This window comes from Ambystoma mexicanum, chromosome 10, assembly GCF_040938575.1.
Source record: "Ambystoma mexicanum isolate Mex_15411 chromosome 10, UKY_AmexF1_1, whole genome shotgun sequence".
Taxonomy (NCBI): Eukaryota; Metazoa; Chordata; class Amphibia; order Caudata; family Ambystomatidae; genus Ambystoma; species Ambystoma mexicanum.
Window position 1 is genome coordinate 1,062,234,230 of NC_090932.1, and position 13,850 is coordinate 1,062,248,079.

Below are 13,850 nucleotides of genomic sequence, written 5' to 3' on the forward strand. Positions count from 1 at the left end.
TGACTGGGAATGACCAGTAAGGAAGGCTGTAAACCATTTGAGGACTTGACCAGAGATACCGGCTTATGAGAGCCAGGAGATGAGAAGGCAATGGTCGAGGGTGTCGAACACAGCCAACAGATCCAACAGTAGGACTGCTCCGACACCGCCCTGATCAACAAGACGCATTAAGTCATCCAACACAGAGTTAAGGACATATTCAGTGCCTCTAGCAGGCTGGAAGCCAGATTGAAATGAGCCAAAGAACTGTGAAGATTCCAGAAACGTGGATAGCAATGGGGATACCAGTGCCTCCAGTACCTTCATTAGGAATGGCAGAAGTGAAATGGGGCGATAGTTGGCCAGCACTTCGGGATCCAAAGAAGATTTTTTAAGCAGAGGAATCACTAGAGCATGTTTGAGTGGGTCTGGTATCACTCCTATAGTGAAAGAGTTATTGACTGCCGACGTAATATAATCAATCTGGTCGATAAACATTTCCTGCAGGAGAGCGAGTGGTATAGCATCAGTAGGAGATGCAGATTTAAGCTTTTGAATCGTAGATAGGACTTCTGCATTAGAGAAGAGAGGAAAAGATGACCAACACCCTCCGGTAGGGGGAGGTTTAAAAAAAATTGGGACGGCAGCAATTGCTGCAGACTCAGTCTGAACATTCTCTCAAATGGTGGTTATTTTGGACAGAAAGAAAGTAGAGATGGAGTCACACAGCTCTTGGAGGGTGGAACTGTATCTTGTGCTAATTTCGGTGTAGAAATAGACTGTACCAAATCAAATAGAGCCTTAGATTTGTTGATGGCCTCTTATACAGTTAGGGCGAAGTAGTCTCTTTTAGCATTTACCACTTCTCTGTGGTAGGCCACAAGTGCTTTCCGATAAATAGTTTTTAGAGTAGGGGAGTAGTTATGACACCATTTTCTTTCGAGCTGCCTACACTGGAGTTTACTGTCCTTAAGTTTAGGCGAAGTCCAGGGCTCTGATGGGTGATTGCGTTGTTTACATATTTTGTATGGTGCCAACACATCAGCCGTAGCAATGAAGGCCTCTTGTAATGTGGAGAGAGAGCAGCAGATTGATGAGTTTTAATTTGGGGACAGCTTTCCAACTGCATCTGCGGATCACAGGTTTTGCCGTTGCAGCAGAAGGGGCTCTGAAAGTGATGGAGAAAGGTACCAGGAAGTGGTCTGACCACAAGTGAGGAATAGGACTATCAATGTCAGCATAAGGCGAGGGAGTGAAAATTAGGTCTAAAATACTGCCACCACTGTGGGTAGCGGTATACACCCCTTGTAGGAGTCCTAAGTCAGACATCAGCATGGTGAAATTGGCCTCCAGTTTGGCAGTAGTGGGGTTGCTGTGCAGATTGAAGTATTGCATAGTAATCAAGTCAAGGTATTTAGTTTGTAGTTCCATTACAAATGCAGGGAATTCAGTGTAGAATGTTGTATCAGCCCCAGGGGGTCGATAAACCAGCAGTACTGAGAGAGTACAAGTAGGTGAGATTGAAATACGAGTCAAAACGCATTCCATTTTAAGGGAGTGCTTAGGGACTGTACTAATGACTTTGTATCTGTTTTTATAGATCAGTGCAACTCCCCCCCCAGGGTGGAGGGAGGTGCAGTTCACATGTGCTAGAGAGTAATTATCAGGGAGAAGTTGGACAATCACCAGGTCAGATGTCTCCCTAAGCCAGTTTTCTGTGAAGAATAGAAGATCAAGACCTTTACTGGATAAAAGGTCATAGCAGTCCATATGGTGAGCAACTAACGAGCGTGCATTGATTAAGGCACACTGTAAGGCATCTGAGGGTGCTTCTTTCCTGATAGTGGCAGCTCTCACAAAGTCTATGGGCCATTTTGTGTTGGCTGGAAAAGGAAAGTGGAAAAGGCCAGTAACATCACAGGGTACTCGCTGAGGCCCCCACTTTGTTTGGTCCTACCTTCTGTTCAGGCTGGCAGGCCATTACTAGCAATCCCTGTCCGTGAACACGGGTGTTGTTACTCTATGAAATCGGCATTTGTTTTGTACCACTCCTCTCAACAATTACATTACATTGGAAGGGAACATTGCAGTGCATTAATTGCAAATTGTCTTATAGGGAAAGCGTGAGACTTCCTAACATGCATGAATGCTTCTCTACGTCCAAAAATAGTGTCTTTCCCATGTGATCCATATGGAGTTTGACCTCCCTTGCACAGCGCTATTCCCCATGCTTGCATGACAAATCTCTGAAGATGTAAAGCATCGTATGCACTGTATGTGCACACACACACCCTGAAGCAGGTGTACTGCATTCTGCCTAATCATCTGTATTAACTCTAACATAACCAAGGTGTTATTTTCCTGCAGAGAAGACGTGGAAGTCTGGAGTCTTATTTCTTTAAATCAGTTTCATGAGTTCAGCATCCATCAAGCTGCAGATCTCAAAGAGCGGTGGTGGGTGGGGGGGACATCATATTTAGCTCTTTATCTTGAGAGTGGCACTTCAGGTACCTTTGCAAAGACATCATTTCAAATCTCCCCAGGAGGATGTTGCTGGATGATGCCGCCTCTTGAAGCCTTTCACGGCCAATGCTTGAAGAGAGACATATCGGCATCCCAGAAGATGAGATACTTTAGGGGCAGGTGCAGAAGGCGCCCGAGCCCGGGTGGAAAACAGAAGCCCTCATCTCTGAGCGGTGGATGCTCACTAGTCGGGCATGCTGCTGCTGCAGTCTAATTGCATTGTTAATGCATTTTACAATCATAAGAAAAGTGCGGCAAAGGCTGAAAAGACCACCTGGGAGAGGTTAAGATGTGAATGCTGCTGCTGCTACAAAAAAGCACTTCTGGGCCATTTTCTGTGGTGTCACTAGCATATGGCCACAACGGCGTGCCACGTCAGCCTTCACCTGGTCCCAGTATAAAGCAGGTGATGCCATAGTTGTGCTTTATCCAGCGAGGCATAAATATTTGCGCCAGCGCTGCTCAATATGCACATACTATGCCTCCTGAACAGCGACCATCTAGAGTAAAGGCCCAGGAATTCCATATGTATTAATGTAACTTTAGCATATTGGTATGCATTAACTTACTAAGCAAGATTTGCTGTGTTAGTCCAGTATTAAATGTGCAAAATGTGCATGCTCTTTATAAACCTAAGTGCAAACAAGATACTGAGAAGGTGCCATGCATGAGCTTTCAACATCCCGTTCATCCGAGGGCAGCACCAGAATCAAAAGGGGGAGCCGTACATCATTTTGGCCATTTATTTCACTTATAAGAACATCTTCAGAGTAACTTGTTTGGATACAACGTTTATCTTAAAAGCGGTAAATCTGGATCCACAATCAAGTTCGTTTGAAGAAACACAATGGAAATCAAAGAAAGAAAACTGCACAGTTATTGCAGCCCTTACTTTAATACACCCGTCCCAGCATAGTCCAGGTTTGACATGAATGAACATTCTCAGTTTACTATACCGGTAAGCCCTGATAAACCCCTAGTTTCACAGTGTACATTCCCAGTTTGACAAACCAGGTTAGTCTCAGTTCATACAATACCCAGGCTGGCAACCTCGGTTCACTGGTAGTTTGCACAATCCCAGTGCACTACCGGTCAAGGCAATCACTGCATATGCAGGTTGCATTTCACAATATTGTGAACGTGTTTTAATGGTGAAGAATATTTCCAGTTTTCAAACCCAGTTTTCATCATGCCATTATATTATTGGTTTTACTGCACACATGTTTCCAGTTCAACAAATATTATATTACCAGTATGACAATTCCACTATTTTCCAAATTTAAAAAGTTTCACAATGTATACAATTCCAGTACATTTTTACCATTGCACAATTCCACCATATCGTATTCTCCTAGCTTACATGTATCACAGCGTTGGTGTACTCCCAGTGCACTATTTCACCTACCTATTTACTTAGAGTTTGCTGTTAAACAATTCTTGTAAATCCAGAGATTAAGGGGCGATTCATGGAACAAATGTGCACCGAAAATCTTGGCGCAAGCGTGAAAACTCAAGCACATGCGCACGCGTGCGATTCATGGAATGGCCTACGCAGGTTTACATCCCAAACACCATGTGCGATGCGCACAGCGAAAGCACACAACGTCGGCGCACACACCATAAAGGGGGCGGAACACGGGGCGGAACACGCGGAATGGGGAACAACGCATGAAAAAAAGGCGTAACTGGGGAAGTACTGCAGGGAAATACACGGAACGCCCACACGCACGCGAACAACACATATTCATGGAATCGAATATGGGAAACCCGCACATGCTAAAAGACGCACACAGGCGTCAACACGTCCGCCACACAAAGGCAGGAGGAAGAGTCCCTGCGCGCAGTACAAATATAAATACTGCGCGCAAACAACAAACACATATATACAGCTATGATGAATGCCCCATTTGTCGCAGCACTGATCGTGGGACACCGCAGGAGGAGGAGAATAGCCAGGCCCCGCATTTTTTTGCCCCAGACTAGCCTTTTTGGGATGCCTGACGACGAGGTCTATGGCAGGTAAAGGTTTCCACCTTGTATCATCCTAGACCTGGTCAGGGAGTGGGAAGATGACCTTACATCACCCACCCTGTGCTTCCAAGCATTGAGCCCCTTGGAGAAGGTGCTCAATGTCCTGTATTTTATGGCCACTGGGTCATTTCAGCAGACACCTGCCATAGTGGGGGGGGTCTTACAGGCCACGCTGTCACGCTGCCTACACCAGGTGTTGGCAATCATGACGGCACGCCGCTCAGTCCGTAGGCACATATACATGCCCAGAACACCCGCAGAAAGGCAGGCCATGGTCCAGGAATTTTACAGGGTGGCACACTTCCCCAAAGTGCTCCGTGCCATAGATTGCACCCATGTGGCCCTACGTCCACCTAGGGCCACTGAGCACATCTATCTAAACCGCAAGCACTGGCATTCCATCAACGTGCAGGTTGTATGCGATGCCAAGGGAATCATCACTTCTGGCTATGCAAATTACCCTGGCTATACCCTTGACAGTTTCATATACAGAATGTCCGCCCTGAGCTGGGCCCTGCAAGCGTGGAAACATGGTGACACATGGCTCCTAGGTGAGTACAAATGCCTGTGCACATGCATGCATGTCACACCCAGACAAATACACAAACACAACTAATCATCACCATTATCACCTCCCCAGGGGACAGTGCCTACCCTCTGAGCAACCACATGATGATGCCAATCCGGTACCCCACCACACCACCCCAGGTAAGATACAACGCTGCCCATATTGCAACCAGGGGCATAGTGGAGCGCACATTCGGAATGCTAGATTCACGCTTCCGCTCCCTTGACTGCTCTGGTGGCCTGCTACTATATGCACCCCCTGTAGTGTGCAGGATCATTGTGGCAGCATGTGTCTTGCACAATGTTGCAACACAGCGGGAGGTACCGGTGGACATGGTGGTGTCCCACATCCCCAACCACATGCACAGGCACTGCCCATGGGAGGGGAAATGGCATGTGGTGAGGCAGCCCGGACCCAGCTTGCGGCCACATTTTTCACCTAAACTCCCACCCCTGTGGAGTGCACACATGCCTGGCACATACCAGGTGACAATCGATGATGACAAAGAGACAGTCAACTGTCACAACCTTACCACCCTGAGAATGTTGCCACCGAAGTGCTACATTGTGTGCATCCCTAGCTACTTACACATAACCAATCCTGTGTGACCAAAAGGAACACATGCAAGGTGTGTCTCACACCACCCCCTGCAAAACAGGCCATGACAATCATTGGTATGTCACCCAAAACCTCCCAACCCACATCACCCTTGTCTGCCACACCATGACATGGCATGCAACAGCAAAAGCCCAAAACATGACCAATTACATACGAAGTGACATGTGATAAATGGAAAGTGGCCCGAGACAAAGACACCTGACATGGAATCAGATAAAATGACTGACCAACAACTTCCCACCCATACCAAGTCATACACAAATGCTTGCCACCAGTGGTAGCATCGCCAAAAGACTGAATGCCTGTTCACATGCACATTGTGGCAAGCCAAATTCGATACTCCCTAACCTGTGTGCTATGTGTGTCTCCTGCAACACAATGCTCAGCACACAGCACAGTGAGCAGCCATTGTGTTGGGGATACACATTGAGCATCACATAAAAAGGACAAAAAAAAAATAACCTATTAACGCATGTACACAATCCCAAAATGGTAACTGATCATGCGCTGCAGGGACACAGCGTGCCAGAGAAGGCAATCTGTGTGCACCTGTGGGCATGGAAGGGTGGTTGTACGTGTGGTGGAGCATTGTGTAACTGTGTGTGTCAGTAGGGACATGCACTCAATATATGCATGTGAAATCAAGTGACCCTCAGTGTCCTGTACACATCACATGCAAACATTGCCCATGTGTACACCCCAGCATGTCAAATCACAACAATCCCCTGACACCTGAAAAGTAAACACAACACAGGAACAGCCATTGACCAGCAGAACACATCAAGTACATAGTACCCCACAATAACAATGTCAGAGCGTTCCCAAACACTGTAGCCCAAGCTTAAAGTCCAACAACAAAAGGCCCTCCCTCATTTACAATCACCCCGGCCTTCTGAACAACTGTGTCTGGGGTATGTAGCCTTCTTCCTTCTAGTCTACCTGGCTACAGGATCCCCCTACCCCTTGGTCTCCATGTTCCACCTTGTGTGTAAATAGGGTCCAGACCCCTCAGAGGCCACCTTGACTCATAAAAATACCAAATTGCAGAGAACTCCAAGTAGCCAAAACCCCAAACCAGGGAAAAAGCCTGTAGCCACCAAAAAACCCTGGAAGAGTCTTCAGCAGATGACTTGAAGTTGCAGAAAATGTCCAAGCACATGTCCAAGCAGAATGATAGAACAACTAAGGTAGCACAGTTCAACAATGGTTCAACAGGATGGGTATCATTTTCAGTACACAATATACAATGAGGATGCAACAACAGATAGGTAGTGTCACAGCTCCGGTCTACAGGCGCAGGAGTGTCACGAACCAACCACCCCCTCCGTGGTCTGGGTGCCTGCAAGGTAAAACTTACACAGGACTCTGAGACCCCGGCGGGGAAAGAGGGTCAGGGATCCGTTGTTTGGACAGGCATTGGTGTTCAGGATAAGCAGACAGAGGGGCAGGAGAGGGGAGTTGGATTGGCAAGGGAAAGTAGGAAAAATAGAAAATACAACTATTGACAATAATACATACTCAATCAGAGAAACCATGTTCTTCATGCACATTGTAAAAAATGAGTCAAATGCAAGCCAAAGAAAGATTTACCTCTGGGGTGAGTGCTGGCCTCCTGCCTGCGGACTCTCAGGTCCGGTAACAGAAGCAGTTTAATGCTGCAAAGAGAGCGTGAGTAACTAATCTGTGTGTGTTTTCAACACACACACAACACCATTCATGCCTCAAACTAAGTGACTTCTCCACAAACAAACACACCTGTCTGCTGCTTTGTTCGTATACATTAGCTGATGATGGTTGATACTGTTAATGCAGTAAGGCATGCGCACATGGCCGCGTCGTAAATGGAAAACCAATGTGTCAAGAATCACACATGATAGAATGGTCCCTGGGTGAGCTGGCTCCCTTGTGCTGTATTAGTTTCTGGCTAGGAACGCTACTGTGCTAATAACTCAGCTTCTATGGAGCAGGGGGGGACTCGAGGATATGGCAACGGCCCCTGCGTGTGTCCCTGACAACTTGTAAAGCTACTTTTCATTTGTTCCTCAACACGTCTTAGCTGTACTGTGTGCTTCTTCCCAAATGCCTGGCCAAGCTCCCCAGCACTGGCGCTACTTAGCATGCATGTGCAAGGGGCCTGGTGGAAGGTTGACTGGGGTGTGGCCCCTTGTGATGCTCATCTTGCTCGGAGCTCCTGGATACACGTATGCTTCTGTCGGACGTCTGAGCACAAGCCCTGTGCTTCTGCTTGTGCACACATGCACACATGTGCACCACCCAACGTGGCCAGGTTTCAGTAGTTCTTGGCCCTGTGTTTGCTAGGAAAGGAAGTCTGGAGGCTCATTTTCTTGCAGAAAGGGAATAAAAGATATTAATAAGGCTGGAAAGTTCCCTGTGTGTGTGTCTTCATGCTGGATGTCACTGGGCCATGTTTGAGACCTACATCCAAACTCCTCCCACCATCAGTGTGACTTTGACAGCCAAAGGGTGCAGGCTACTGTTTACAGCATGAAGTGCATCAAGCACATATACAGGCAAGAAAAGAACATACATCACAATCAACATCAGTAAATGGACATATCAATCATGTACTCACCAGAATTGATTGCAGACATGCCGTGGAGAAAACCCACTTAATCCCCACTAGCACTGTTAGCACAAGTAGTACAGCAGCAGACAGGCCACAGATATGACGAAAGTCCAGTGCCCTTGTGTAAGTGGTTGTAACGCCGAACCATCCTTGCGAGCCCAAGGATAGGAGAAGCAGGAGTAGCATATGTGAGTCAGGACCCCAAGCTGCAAACACATACACAAGACAAGCTTGAAGGGCCCAGCTGAAATAGACAGTGGATGCTTTCAATTTTCAAATTTCTTTATTGGCATTTATATAAGAGACAGTTGCATCGTAACATTGTGCGATCACATTGGTATAAGTCAGGATTAATCAAGATAGGCCAAATAGAAATTAACAATTAAACAGAAACAACAAAACGTAAACAACATTAACAAGTCTCCGTATGGTCAGTGGCGTAAGCAACGTAGGAAGATCAGGCAACAAATAAGTTCAAGTTATGGACTGCGCAAATGTTCTGTGTCAGATAGCATGTTTCGATAGTGGCAAGTTACTCAAGGGGGTTTATCGTCATTGGGGGGGTTAAGTAAGGCCCAGGTGAGAGTTTTCCAGGCAGAAAGTGCCAAGCTCGTGTCTTCGGGGGATGTGGTGACCCCATCCTCCCAAGCAGAGGTTTCTGCCCCTATCCAGCGCTCCAGTTCGTTACGCCATACCTGGTATCGTGGGCCTCCAGGTCGCTTCCAGGCCATAGCAATGGTCCTTTTGACCAGAATGCATACTAGGTCCATGAGCTTAACTGAGTGTTTGAACTTGGCCAGTCTGGGATACGTTCCGAGAAGGCACTCCTTTGGGGTCCACTCATATCTGGTCATGCCTGCCTCGCTACAGAGGAGTTCCACCTTCGCCCAGAGTTGCCGGACCTGGACACATCCCCAGAACATGTGTAAAAGATTTGCTTCATCTCTGCCGCACCAAGGGCAGTTATGTTGGGGTAGCCCATATATTTTGGCTATTCTAAGTGGTGTCAGGTACGAGCGATATAACATATTAAGCTGAATCAATTTAAATCTAGAGTTTCTAGATACCACGTTGGGAAACGCTAGTGCTCTGCCCCATTCTGCTTCAGACAATTCATGCCCCAAGTCTCCTTCCCATTTGAGTTTGAGATCCTGACTGCGGGGATTGGGCCTATCGATTAGGTGGCTGTATATACGGGACACAGGCCTCCATCCATCTCCCAAACTATATAGGAGTGTTATGAAGGGGTCAGTTTCAGGTTCTTCTGGCCACGCGTCCCATTTGGTCCGAGCAAATTTACGGATCTTTAAGTACCAAAGGAATTGGCCAGCCGGGACGCCATCTACTGACTGCAAGGAGGAGAAATCCCGGAAGGAGCCCTCGTTATATAGATCCCCCCAAGTGTACACTCCCAGCCTTTCCCAGTATCTAATGGAAGCAAGGTCTACAGAGTTCTGACACAGGTCGGCCAGGAGCGGTGTGTCCGGAGTATATCTATGTTTCAAGTGGAGAAGAATTTTAACCCTTTGCCATATCTGACGACCCAGGGTAGCTAAATATGGGATCCCATCCACAAGACATTGAGGGGCCCAGATGAGTTCGTTTAGCCGGATCGGAGCAATTGAGCGTTGTAAAAGCGCTGTTTCGGGGGTGTCATCATCAGCTAGCCATTTAGCCACGAAGCTTAGTTGGGCAGCCAGGTAGTATCGCTCCAGATCAGGGAGCCGAATGCCTCCCTGCTCATAGGGTAGGGTCAGCGTGGATAATGCAAATTTGTGCCTACTAATTCCCCACAGGAAGTCTTTAAGTATCTTCCCCAAAAGGCGAAAGAAGGGTGTCCTAATATAATAAAAAATGTTTTGGAAACCATAAAGAAATCTGGGGAGAACAATCATCTTGATGATGGAAGCCCTGCCCATCATGGATAGGGGGAGGCGAGCCCAAAACTTAATCGACCTGCGCAAGGGAGGCAGCGCCGCTGCCGTGTTGTTGACGTGCATAAGTTCAGGCGTGTGATAAATATTAATGCCCAGATAGCGGAACGTGATGGGGCGCCAACTTATACCCAGCAAGGGGAGGTCATCGACGTGTGTGTTTTGGAGGGCGCCTAACGGAAACAGACAAGACTTATGTCTGCTGAAGTGTATGCCTGATACCTTGGCAAAGTTGCCGAGGACCTCCAGCATGGTCGGGACATTCAACTGCGGGTCCCTCACATAAAGGAGGACATCATCTGCATACAGGGAAATTATGTGGTCCACCCCGTCTAGCCTTATACCAGCATCGAAGAACTGTTTCCTAAAAAAGATGGCGATGGGTTCGAGCCCAAGTATATATAACATAGGGGAGAGCGGGCAGCCCTGCCTCGTGCCCCTTTGTATGTCCCATGCCGTGGAGATGAGCCGGCCAGATTTTACTCGTGCTCGTGGTTTAGTGTAGAGAACTGTGATCCATCTAACGAATCGTTCTCCAAAGCCGAACTCCCGGAGCACCGCAATTAGCCATTCCCAGAAAATAGAATCGAACGCCTTGATGGCGTCCAAAGAGAGCAAGGCATAAGATTCCCCTACATGAGTGGAATGTGATAATACATGTTGTAGCCTACGAAGGTTGGCAGTGGTGTTGCGGCCCGGCACAAAGCCGCTCTGGTCGGGGTGCACCACTCCTCCGATCACCCTGGACAGCCGCTTAGCCAGAATGGTTGTAAGAATTTTGACATCATAATTGAGCATCGCGAGAGGGCGATAGGAGTCACAGTCATCTGCAGGTTTACCTGGCTTGAGGAGCGGAACCACCAAAGTCTCACGCATGCTCCCAGGCAGGATACCCGTCTCGTAGGCCTCTAGGAACACCTCGTGCAGCAGCGGAGTCAATTCCGGCTCGTAGGTTTTGTAAAATTCGGCAGGTAGCCCATCACTGCCCGGGGCCTTACAAGTGGCCAGAGACTTGATGGCATCGGTTATGTCATCTATGGTGATATCAGCATCCAAAGCCTCCTTATGTGACGGCGGGAGTAGGGGCAGGCCAATTTCATCCAAGGTGTTTGAAATTTCCTCAGGGGGCACCACGTCATTATGGGAGTATAGTTGGGCATAAAACTGCCCGAAAGTGTCGTTAATCCCATGTTGGGTCCGATGTAATGTGCCATCAGCATCTCTTAAGGCTGTAGTCGGATGTTTAGGGTGTTCTTTCCTACACAGCCAGGCGAGCAGTCTACCAGGTTTATCAGCGTGGGCGTGTGCTTTATTGGTTCTGGTGATATAATCAAATTTGGCCAGTCTGTCCCAAGCTTCCTTGCAGGTGGCCCTTGTACTGGCAAGCCTGTCTTCCTGCGGTTGGGGGTCCAGGGTGTTGGATTCTAGCTGTTCTATTTCAGTCTCTAGTAATTCAAGTTCAGATCTTAGGCGTTTTCTCATTCCTCCAGCCTTTGCTATGACCTCTCCCCTTACAACCACTTTGAGAGCATCCCAGACTGTGCTTAGGTGGTCAACGCTGTCTTTATTCTCACGAATGTAGTCCTCTAGGGATTCCCTGAGATCTTCCCTGAACTCCGAATCTTTAAGTGCCTCGGTGGGCATCCTCCATGTAGGTATAGGAGGTCTGGGGCCCGTAATGTTCCATTCAATTACCAGGGGGGAGTGATCAGAGATGGTACGGCCCAAATAATTGGAAGAAGCAATCTGGGGAAAGCTTTCTCTGCCAGTAAAGAGGTAGTCAATTCTGGTGTGAAGATTATGTGGCGAGGAGTAGAAGGAATAGCCTCGATCCCCTGGGTGTTGCTCCCGCCAGATGTCTACCAGGTCTAGGCGGTTCAGCATGACATTCATGGCGGTGGTAGCGGTCGACGGGCCCCCCAAGGGAGGAGCAGATCTGTCAAGCACTGAGTCACTGACGCAATTAAAATCGCCTCCCCAGATAAAGAATGTGTCTCTATACAGTGTAATCTTTGTGTACAACATAGCAAGGTGCGCGGGGATATTGTTGTTGGGGAGGTATGAATTGACAATGCATACCTCAGTTTGTTCGATGTGGCCCCAGAGTATCACGTACCTTCCTTCCGGGTCCTGTTCGGCTTTTTTGAGCTGGAAGGGGATGTGAGGGCTGATCCAAGTGAACACCCCTCTTGCGAATTTAGAATAGGCGGACCCGAACCCCTGTCCACCCCAGTATGATTGGAGCGTCGCGGTGGATTCCTTGGTTAAGTGGGTTTCTTGTAATAGGGCCAGCCCTATCTTCTTCCTGTGTAGAAAGGATTTAACTCTGTTGCGGCGTAAGTAGGTACCCAAACCTCTCACATTCCAAGTGGCGATCTTAAGGCGTGTAGACATGATGGTGGCAGAGGAGTTGGAGCGCTGAACTCATGGTGGTCTCAACCGTCTTCAAGCCAACTTCGTGTGCTGAACAAATGCCCCCTGGGTCGGCCGTCAGCAATGCGCATTGTAATCTTCCTGTTGCCCATGATTGTTGTGTTGATATATTAAACGGAGACTTATGAACAAATTTAACTTCCACTCGAACAGGTGGATCGAATATGAAAGATAACTGTGTGTTGCCCCCAGCAGTCGTTCTGGGAGGACAACGCTCGGGGGCTTCCGCTACCCATAGGCCGATCCGGGCCGTGAGGTGCGGATGTGGTGTTGGCCATAGGCCAGCCATGCTTGGGGTGGGGTGGGTTGTGACAATGTCCATGGGTAGTCCTTATAGCTCCCGTCCTTGAAAGAACCAATTGATCATTACAGCAAAGAGATCTGTTCGTGATCAGCCGTTGGGCGTCAGGGCGTGATCCTCTCCCTCAGCCAAATTATTGTGCTCCATCCACATAGTGGCTGCTGCCGGAGTCTCCATGAAGACAGCTTTGCCTTTGTATAGTATCTTAAGGCGCGAGGGGTACAGGAGCATGTATTTGAGATCCAGCTTCCGCAGTTGGGCTTTGACAGGTATAAATGAGTTCCTGGCACGCTGCACTTGTGGGGTATAATCTGGGTAGATAACGATCTTGGAGTCATTGCGTCTGATCTCGCCTCCGTCCCTCGAGAATTTGAGGATCGTCTCTCTATCGCGAAAGTTTAAAATCTTGGCTATCATCGGGCGTGGGTGTGATCCCGGTGGGGGTCGTTTTTGTAGGGAGCGGTGGGCTCTCTCGACGGAGAATCCCTGTGTAAGCTTGCCAGCTCCCACCTCTTGTATTAATAGGGATTCAATGAATTCCGTGGGGTCGGTACCTTCCATCCCTTCCGGAACGCCAAGGACTCGGATGTTACTGCGGCGGGCCCTTCCCTCTGCTTCCTCAGACCTCGCCTCGAGATGAGCCACTTGTTTCTCAAGTGCGATAACTTTGTGCTTTAAGTCCTTGGCAGTGTCTGTGGTGTCCTGCAGTTTTATTTCCACCGTGTTTATTCTTTCCGCTAGGTTGCGGGCATCTTGGCGGATGAGCTGCATGTCTACCTTAAGTTCATCTATCCTGGTCTCCATGCACGTTTGGAGTGTAGCAATGGCCTGCAGCACTTGGGCGTTGCTGGGGTCGTCAACTGTTGCAGGGGGTTC